The sequence below is a fragment of the Cryptomeria japonica genome, chromosome 8 (genome assembly GCF_030272615.1).
Source record: "Cryptomeria japonica chromosome 8, Sugi_1.0, whole genome shotgun sequence".
Classification (NCBI taxonomy): domain Eukaryota; kingdom Viridiplantae; phylum Streptophyta; class Pinopsida; order Cupressales; family Cupressaceae; genus Cryptomeria; species Cryptomeria japonica.
In genome coordinates, this window is record NC_081412.1 from 317,942,663 (window position 1) to 317,954,030 (window position 11,368).

The window sequence follows — 11,368 nt, forward strand, 5'->3', positions numbered from 1 at the left end:
GCTCTCTCCCAAAAATAAAGAGCCTAAAAAAAATCAAATCAATTCCATTCATGTTCCTAGAAAACCAAAAATTCTTCCTGATTATCATGTTGTGCCTTAAACATATACTAATGAGGTAGTTGATGAGAACATAAGTGAAGCATCATATGCTTTCTTAGTTCCTACAATCCTCTCTTCAATTCACTCAAATACACCATCTCCTACCAAAGAAGTTCCTAAAGAAGAACTCTTAGAGGATGATTGGGGGTCCTTAGATTTCACTCCTACCTTTTCTAGAAAGTCTAAGATGCCTGAATTTCATATTCCAAATTTTTATCTTAACACAAATCATGAAATCGATTAGGCCTCTTTAAACTTCAATCCAATTCCCCCTAAGAGTGAAACGTCTTTTGAACATACACATGGATGCAATGGAAAAATGCTTGAATGTGAGCGACAAAGTCATGAGAAATCACACTTTCCTTTGTCAACATCTTCTTCTCCATTATCTTGTAAATCCACACCTTCTCATTCTAATTTTGAGTTACAACAAGAAAATGTGTTGATCAATCTTCTAAATTCCAACTTAATTTCTCCTCTTTGTCCTAAACGAAGAAGAAAACATAAACAACATTCTCAAATTTCTTATTTTTGTAAATATCATTGAACCCAAGGCCATTCTACTAATGAGTGTCAAGCTTTGAAAACACAAATACAACATTACATTGATTCAGGCTTGTTAAAAATAACATCTGACAATGAATGGCATATTCATCATGATCATTTAAAATAGCATTCAAGTTCCTATTATGTTGCTCCTCACTATGTGACATAGTTAGCCTACCTATTGGGGGCTCCTTGTCATTCATGGTGGTACAATTTCAAGTGCAATCATACTTAGTGAGAAACGTAATATTCTATTTATTCTTGCCTCTATGCTTGGGGGGAAAAAATATTCCTTTTCCTCTTTCTATGGTTTCACTATTTTCTTTATGGAGTACATTATTCATAACTTGATGTCCTTTCTTGAATAGAGTTATCCTTCATGCGAGCACATGTCTATTCCTTGGTTAGGATGTGTTCCTTGCTTGAAACGGTACGTCTCTTATGAGTAATCTCTCTCTAGAAGTTGTGTAATTCTTCTCATAATCCTACACTTGGGAGGCAATTATTTCTCTCCCTCTCTCTTTCTCTAAGGATCCACTCTTTCCCATTTTGCGGATGGTGTGAGTTTTATTACTTGATGTCATTCCTTGTTTGAAGTTGTTGTTGTTTTCCCAAGGGTTTTCTCTTATACAAGAGGTGTAATTCCTTGACTAGAATCTCTTTCACACTTGGTAATGTACATCTATAATAAGTTCACCCATACCCATTGGGATAAAAGTGAGTCATCCTTCATCAAGAATCCCTTTCAATGAGCAATAGGAGGAAGGATTGAATTCTTGCTCTCTTCTTTGCTTTATTCTAGAAGATGTTATATTTATCTAAGACAACTCCTCTTGGGGGTAGATGTCTTTTGAACAAATATATCTTCTCCTCCAAGGATCTCCTTTACACTTACAGCAAGATATCTCTTTTTCAACTATATTATCCTTTCTTGAAGAGTATTCCCTCTCTTGCTTGGATTTATGACATTGTTGCATGATGGATATCTTCTTGGTGTCAAAGGAAGGTATCCTTGTTCTACTTTCCTTAAGATATCAACATGAAACTATGTTGACATCTTAAGGGGGGACACCCACACTATTCCTTTTGTATTATATTTATCTTGCTCATTGTATCTCTTATATAGTGGGTCATTCTCGGAACCATAGGGCAGCCTCTTGGAGCAAGATGTCGCCACTTTTCTCTTATATAGTGGGTCATTCTCGAAACTAGTGGGAAGCCTCTTAGAGTGAGATTTTGCCACTTTTCTCTTATATAGTGGGTCATTCTCAGAACCAGAGGGCAGCCTCTTAGAGTGAGATATCACCATTTTTCTCTTATACAATGGGTCAGTCTTGGAACTAGAGGGCAACCTCTTAGAGAGAGATGTCACCACTTTTCCCTTATACAGTGGGTCATTCTCGAAACCAGAGGGCAGCCTCTTAGAGTGAGATGTTGCCACTTTTCCCTTACACAATGGGTCATTCTCAGAACCAGAGGGTAGCCTCTTAGAGCGAGATGTCACCACTTTTCCCTTATACAGTGGGTCATTCTCAGAACTAGAGGGTAGCCTCTTAGAGTGAGATGTTGCCACTTTTCTCTTATACAGTGGGTCATTCTCAGAACCAAAGGGCAACCTCTTAGATCAAGATGTCACCACTTTTCCCTTATACAGTGGGATATTCTCAGAACCAGAGGGCAGCCTCTTAGAGCAAGGTGTCACCACTTGAGATGTCACACCTTTCTTGACATTTGTACTATACATCTTATACAGGTTGTAGAATACTTGAGCATAGACTCCTATGAGGTGCTTTGAACCTCACTTTTGCACACACGCGCACGAGATTGAGTGGAACTAACGATGTTCTCACCCTCCTCCCTTACATGGATCACCTAGAAAAAATCTAGGGGCTAGCTTTCCATATCCTTTTTTCTCCATGGATCACCTAATTCTAGGGGCGAGATCTCCATGGTTCCTTTTGTTCACCTTTCTTCTCACAGATCACCAAAGTGTGTATTCATGTTCTCTCTCTTCTTCCTCTCATGAACTCATAGTTTTACTATTGATGGTTCATGATGATGTCATATTTTCTCTTTAATGTGATTATTGGTGTTTATGTGATGGCATTTGTCTTTGTGTTTCAATTAGTTGTTGAGACATTTGAGTATCGAGGTCACTTCAGCTAGTTGATTTTTGGTCTTGTGTTTTGTTTTGTCGTGTGTTGTTTTGTGCTTTTTCTTGTTTTGTTTGTCTTGTTCTTTTTGTCTTGTGTGCTCTTGCATATGTTTGAGTGAGTTAAATTCCTAAGATTTGGGACTTTGTTCCTCAAGGTTAGTGATGTCTTATACTCCTTGTGGTATTGCTCTGTATCTCTCATCTTCATCTCTCTCTTTCTTCTACTTTATCAGCAATATTGGCATAATCCATACTCCCACTAAAGTGGTCGCTAAATGTAGCGTCATAAAATTGTAACCTTTGCAATTTTGACCTTATTTTAGGCCCTCACCCTGGTGATTGCATTTCTCTACTCAATTGGGACCCCTCTCTGCATTATTCTTCCAAAATTTCTCCTATTTTGGCTCTTGTAACCCTGTCCAAGCTCCAAAATAGGGCAGGACAGGGGCATGGCACCCCTGTCCCCCCTCTTTGGGTGGCCCTAGCATGGGTCCATCTGACCTTTGACCCTAATTTTCTCTTCGGGATTTAAATTTCCCCTATATCAGCATTTGGTGATGAAAAATTAATTCTCCTAGGCAAGTATAAAAAGGGATTTAGTCCTCTCATTTGCATATACAAGAATATGTGAAGATAAGTGAAAATTAGGTAAACAAGTGGAAGGTCTCCATTATCATCATCAAGCATTCAAGTCTTCTTCTTCTTCACCCATCCATTGGGGTAACATTACAACATTCATTTGAAAGCATGTGTGTGTGTGTTAAGGTTTTGTCATGTTACATGCCATTTCATGCAACCCTTCTGATTACACTCAAGAAGCAAAGCAACCATCATCAATAAATTGCACATCTACAAGGTATACATTTTTATTATTTACATTTAAGCATTTTCAATTACTTTCTTTCAAGTTTGATTCCTCAACCGGGGTTTGACTAAGGCAAACCCCTATCCACAACCCTTCTTCCCTTCTTTTCTATGTGTAGGTTGCAGGTGCATGGTTGTAATTGCAGATTTAGGCTTCATTTGCAGAGACGGAAAAACCCTTTTCGACTCACAGATTTTTTGGAGGACCAAGTGCAACTTCAACTCGGTCCTGATGATTTTTCTCCATATTTGCAAGGCAGGTCCATATCAGTCTAAATACCTCAAATCTGAAGTTACAGCATGATCCCGAATCGGTAGCTCCTTATTTCATCTATTTTATCTTCATAGTCAACAAGTCAACTCTTCTACTTACAAAAGAGGGTAAATTGCATTGCACCCTTGCAATTCACTTAGTATTTAGATCCTTGTTCACTCTAGGGTCTGGATCTAGTGCATTCAACCCCTCTTTTGAATGTAAAGTATCTCCTAAGTGAAAATCATCCTAGTGATTTCCTTTCTCTCTCCTATGTGGGGAATCACTAGGGTTCAATTTTCCACTTTACAATTAATAAATCATATTATCTCATTAATTAATTAAATATAAACATACACTCACATACCCAAGCAACCCGACGAAAAGGGAACATCAACACAAGACTAGCCACCAACTTATGCCATAACACAACTGACAAGGTGAACAACTAAACCTAGAGTGAGTGAGGGAAACTCATGCCATCTCTGACAACTTGCCATTGGGATAGGACATGCTCAGACCTGTGAGACCAGGTGGAGTCAATGTTTGATACCAACAATCCTATAATCACCACTACAACACAATACGATACATATACAACTTATATACATCATGGTAAATAGGCAAGTGAAAAGAGAATCGCAACACCTTATCATGCTCGCAATGAGTGATAAGGCATCATCCCTTTCACGAAGACAGTCACACAATACAACATCAATACATCGCATAATACCATAATTGCAAAATAGGGGTTAGAATCATCTTGACATCACAATCATATAGTCCACATAGGAGTATCTAGTGCTTATAATCCATCCATCAAGTAACCTAGAATGTATCATCAATCACATGAATCATTTAGAATCATCAATAGCATATGTCCATATAAGGAATCTAGCATCATTAGTATCATCTAAATAGAAATAGAGTCATAAGTAATCACCAAAACATCATCCAAATGTCTAAATAGTCTATCAAAGTATAAATCAAAATGTGAGTCTAGGAGGGACACTAAATTTTCTCTAGTGTGCTTGCACAAACCTTTATCATCCTCTTCCCCCTTCATCTTGTCCAACACTTCAACATCGACCACAACCCCAATTTGTTGAGATTTTTCTAATTTTCCAACTAGGGTATTAAAATTATTAGTTGAACTCAATCAAGGAGTATTGAATTCATCTTTTACTCAACCCTTTCTTAATAATTATGATGTTGAGCCTATTGAGGTCATGCTCCTTCTAAATGTAATCATTGTGAATAAGGTTTTCCTACATTGCATGCATAAACTTGTGAACCCTATTTCTACCCATTACACCTTCATGTCATGATAAACACGCAAAAATGCAGAAGTATGAGCTTGTAGCATTTGCAATAGGTCAGCGCATTCAGATGTAGTTAGTTAATTACTATTTTTATTGTCTTAATTGGAGACACTTATATAGGATTGGTTCCTATCATGAGTGAGGTAATGTCTAGACTAGATATACTGAGACTATAATTATGTGGTAAGATATCATAAAAAAAAATTGATTCAAATGCATCTTCTGATGAATACTAAGAGGGGGGGTGAATTAGTATGCCAAAAATATTTTCACTTAAACACTTTGCTAGACTAACAGTAAACTGGTAAAACAGTTTAGCAGACAAATCGGTTAGCACACATGCAAACCAAATAGAAAATAATGCATTCACCCACATAAGCACAAACACTATAACACAAGAGATTTTGATGTGGAAACCCAAATGGGAAAAACCACAGTGAGATGGAACTCACAAGTAACTATCTATAGAATAGGAACAAAACTGGTTAAGGTCAAACCAGTTAAGGTCATACAATGTTCTTTACCAAAATAGATCCTGTTAGGAATCTCAATCTCTGTTAGGAGATAAGTCTGATTAAAGACTACCTTGCTAGAGGATTTTTAGATCCATAGATGTGAACCACCTTGTTAGAGGATTTACAAAAGGCTTTTGGGCCTACCTGGTTAAGGGCTTCAAACTTGTCGAAGATGTGAGTAATAAACAAGTGAGTGATCTAGCTAATAGCACAAATTGCTTGGTTAGATCCTTGCTAGCTCATTCCTAATGCATTCTAGCATTACTTCAATCTTCTACACATTCATACTCTCTCTAACTCATCAACCACCTTAAACCCTAGCAACAACCTAAAACCCTAGACATGATGTCCTTTTAAAGGAATCTGATTTCATGTCGGTCTAATAGGATTACAATACAATTTCCTAGGTTCAATGCATTTAGACATATTCTGTAACATGACACAAAAAGCACCATTGAAGTGTTGGCACCGTCAAACAATCGGTGGATGGTAACTCATCACAAAATGTCGGTTGGTAACTCACCACAGAGTATTACCGGTTCATACAAAATACCGGTTTAAGCAAAATATCGATTATCGGTTTGACAAAATGAAGATTGGGAAATATGTGTTCTACCGCTTTGATCCTTCGTACTGCTTGAGATCCTCGAACCTCTTGGGGTCAACATACCGCTTCAGATCGGTAAACACTTTCTACAAAACACTAATAGTCTAAGGACTATAATGCATCATACCGGTTGGGAACAATTGCCGGTTGAGCATAACTCATACATATAAAAGTGATCTCAATGCAAGTGTGTGTCCATCAATGACAATCACAACATAATCATCAAAAATGCCAACAATCTCCCCCTTTGGCATTGATGGCAACACTTAGGAAATTTTGACATCTAAGTGTTTTACAATAAAAATATACCATAATCAAAATTACTCCCCCTGAGCATATACACTATCCCTTTTGCAGAAAAATACAATGTATACTACTTCTTAATAGAAATAACATGAAAGTATACATCAAAACATTCAAAATTTATACTTCTCGCCCTTTGCCAACAATGACAAAAATAATATTGCAAACTAACCCCTATTTCATTAAAATAATAAGTGTTTATGACAGTAAAGAATAAAACTTGTCAAAAACTGATTTGAAGTCCTGCAAAAATTGTTTCATAGATAAAGACTAGGACTCAAGTAGAGAGGTTGTCACTTCTTTCTCTGTCTGCATCTGGGAGACATGTTCTTCCATGGCATCTAATGTGCTCACCTCTTGAGTCACCATTAAGGCATCCAAATTTAGATAATATTTCTGAAGTATCTGCAGGCGAGGGAGTAGAACCAATTGGAGTTCCTACAAATCTCAAGTCTGGTTGCTAATTTCCAACTCTATTTTGGCAGACTGGATGTGAAACCAGTGAACGGTTTGCCCATAAGTTGTAAAAGAGTCATACGGTAGCTTGAAGGTGCTCATATATAACTGCAAGTCAGTTTGTAGCTTTTGCTTCTATACAAGCACATCATCATAGAAGAGATGGGGTTGGCAAATCTTACTTAGTAGTAGATTCCCCTCACCCAGAGCATTCCTTATGTCTTTTTGTGCTTTTTGCAGTTTGGACCGGAGCTCATTAAGCTTCTTCACCAGGGCAATGTTGAGAGCCTTTTGATGCTCTTTCTTGGCATTTGCCTCTGCTACCTCTTCTAGGCTCTACACCTGATCATCCACTACTGTGCATAGGAGCTTCAATTGTGCCAATGATGAGTCAGTATTGGGGAGGTTTGTGCCTAGTAGCAAACTGATAAGAGTGTCCACCGCAGCTTGGATCACATCTTCCTCCTTCTTCCTCCTTAACACCTCAAGGCATTCTTGAGAAACATTAATGCTCTGTAGCAGCTCCATTTCGTTTGTAGACTGGAGGTCAATAGGACTGGTGAGGTCAGCCAGTTTGGCTTGACTACCGGTTGCCTTTGGAGTCTCCATCTGCGTGCTCTTTGTCGCTTCTACTTCCTTGTCCTCCTCTGCCTTCTTCTTCTCCACTTCTTTTCTCTTTTCTTCTGCCTTATCCTCCTCTTCCTTCTTCTTCTCCGCTTCTTTTCTCTTTTCTTCTTCCTTATCCTCCTCTGCCTTCTTCTTTTCTGCTTCCTTTCTCTTCTCCTCTTCCTTTCTTTTCTTCTCATCCTCTTTTCTCTTATCTTCCTATTTTTGTTTCTCCTCATCTTCTTCCTTTTTCTTCTTCTCTTCCTTATCCTTTTCTTCTTTCTTCTTCTTTGCATCTTCTTGTTTCTTTTTCTCTTCATTCTCTTCTCTTCTTTTCTTCTCATCCTCTTTTCTCTTTTCCTCCTATTTTTGTTTCTCCTCATCTTCATCCTTTTTCTTCTTCTCTTCCTGTTTCTTTGCTACCTCTTCCTGTTTGTGCCCTTCTTTCTTTTCAACCTGTTCAGCCTGCTTCTCTTATCTTGTAGCTTTAGATGGTGTGTCCTACACCACATCTTCTACATCTAGAGCATAGACATCAATAGTGTCCATTGGTTCAACAACCAGGTTTCCTTCAGTATCAAACACTTCATCTGGTTTAGTTATTGTCAGTTCTTGCTCAGCCTTCCTGTTGGCTTCAGCCACTTGATGCATCTTAAGAGCTTCTAGAGAAAGAGTGTGTGTATTCTTGATTACTTCTTGACTCTTTCCTTCCAGCAACAAGAGTCTTCTTCTTCTCATGAAGAAGAGGCCTTTGTATTTATTCATAACTTCAAACAGTTTTGAATTTGATAAATCAAGAAAATGTTGAGCAAAAATTGTTTCTCTCATTTCTTGTTCTTTTTCTATGGCAATGCGTCATTTATTGTCTAAGGAGTTATACAAAGAATCTGATATCTTAGATCAAATTTCTGAAGGCGACCGGTCATTAACACATAAATACTGAATGATTTCTTTTTCAACTGCTTCCTTTTCATCATCATTAAAATCATCAAAATAATCAATCAAATTGTTCAGCACTTTTCTCCTAATATTTTTTATGGTTCTTTGACAATGTGTCAAAGGTTTGTAGGAAGAAATGTCAATATTTACTGGTGTCGATGATGCTGGTTCATTCTTTATCTTTTTCCTTGCTTGTCTTGTCTTCTTGGGTTTTTCCTCAGACATAGTTTCTTCTGAGTCCGATGAATTATTCCTTGTCTTCCTCTTTCTCTCGAAGAATTTTGCAGGTGCCACTTCCGATTTCTTCTTTGCAGGTGACCACTTGGTCACTTTCGAACTGGCTGTAGTAACTGGTGTCGATACCGAAGGCACTGCCTTTCCTTTCTTTTCAGGAGGTTCTATAATCGGTGCAACCCTTTCCAGATAGGTGTCGGTTCTCTTTGCCTTGGGATCTAGGGGTGAGGAAATTAGGGTAGAAGCATACCCGTCCAATATATCATACATCACCTCGTAGCCCATAGGCTCTACTTTTTCCTGTCTGGGCTCAACGGCCTCCATTATGCATTCATCCACATTGATGATAAAGCAGATATCATCTTCATATTTCTTGACAATGTCAACGGATATCCTCATCCTCATACTCATCTTGCTTCTGAACTCATCAAAGTACTTGTTCAGAACTTTAGGGTAGCCGGTTCCAACTGCTTGTAGGCTTTCTTTGATCTGTTTGGTAACCAGTTGGTCCGCAGACCACTGAATATCTCCTACTCTAGGGAAGTAACCTTGGAAGTAGAAAAATAGTCCTACTAGTAGTTGTCCAAACTTGAATTTTAATGCATTGTCCTGTTTGATTGATTTAAGATTCAATAGGAGTTGCCTTTGCATACTGGTGCAGAGGTCAAATGATGCATCCTCCTTGATCATCCAGTAAGAGGCATTTACCGCTGTAACAGATACAGAGTTAATTCTATTGGCATGGAACGTCCGGTATCCAATCACCATGCACGCATATTTCATGAGGTTGTCCTTGATGGAATTAACAGTCATTCCTCGTGAGTCCCTCACTAAACCGATGAGCTTGGTCATTTCAGTCTTGATGATCTTCCTCAAGGCCGGCACTTCACCGACGTTGCAGAAACCGATGATGGCATGAATAGCTTGTGGTGTGATATCATGCGTTCTCTCCAGGTACATCTTGTCACCATGAACTCTGCTCAGAATGATTCTAATGTGGTCATCTGTGAAATCCTCTAGGAAGTAAACCGCATTGTGAAGCTTCTTCTTCTCCAGAATGCTATACTCCGGTTTGATCTTTTTATCTTTCCCACATAATAGACCTAGCTGTGAGTGGATTACTAGAGACCCCAGGTCTTCAATTTTATAGTCTATATAATCAGATATTCTTTCTTCCACTATTACTCTAGTAGGAACTTGTGACAGGGCATTGTATTTGGACTTGCATTGAATGAAGCTTACTGAATCGACAGATGCACTAGAGCTAGTATGAGATGCGGAAGCCATGATAAAAATAGAAAACTCGAGAAATGCCTTTCAAAAATTGAGAATTTAGGGCTTTCAGATTCCACTTCACTTCACACCTCGTCGGTTGCAAAATCACCACTTTGCGTTCTTCTCTTGACCATTTGTAATTTGCCTCTGAATCTCCTTCAAGGTTTCTAAATTCCTCTTAATTGCAGCACAAATCACTTTTCCATCGCTCTGCACTTGAAAACCTTCTTCGCTTGAAAAATGATAGTGAGAAGTGATTTGAAAATTTCTTTTAAACATATTCCTCACCTACCATAATAAATGCTCCACCATTAGGGTGTAAACCCTAATTTGCCTTTTATCATTTCCGGTCTTCCGCCAAATGACAGGTATCACATACCGGTTAAGGTCTTTTACCGGTGTAAACCAGGGGTTCGTAGTGTTTCACCATTTGCTCCCCCTAAGCTTTTTTGATGCTTAGTTTGTTGGTTCTGATATTTCCACACTAGGTGCAGAAATATCCATTGGTTTCTTCTTCCAGGTTTTGTTCATATCCACTTGAACATTGTCAATATCAATCTTTCCTTCTGGAGTGATCGGTATGTCATCCGATATGTTCTTTCTTGTTCTACAAAATCTGGCAATGTGACTCGGTTTGTTGCAATGATAGCAGACCATTCCAGGTGCTCTCCAAGGTCCATTGTTCATGTTGCCGTTCTTCCTCCTGCATGTTGCAGCAGTATGACCATGATCATGATAGACCATACAGTTTTCTCTCCATTCGGTTGCTGCTTGATACCCACCGCTTCTTGACTGATGATTGAAGGCATTAAACCGGTTGTGATTCCGGTTCACAAAAGGTTCAGGACCAACTCCTTCAGTCCTCTGAGGATATCTTCCAGTGTTGTTCATAACAAACCTACATTCAGATGCTTTATGCCCAAACTTGTTGCATGCATAATAGTTACCATTGAATCTATAGGATCTAGGCTTATCATTTAAGAAATAAGGAAAATTATTGTAAGCCTTACTCCTACACACATTGGCAGTATGTCCTTCTTTAAGACAGTTAAAGCAAACGGGTTTAAACTTTTGCTTACCTTTATCCTTTGATGTCGATTGTTTCTTTGATGCTCCAGCATTTGTACCAGAGGTCTCACCTTCCTCATGACCAGAATAACCAAGTCCATCAGTATTCTTGACAGGTTTGGCAGA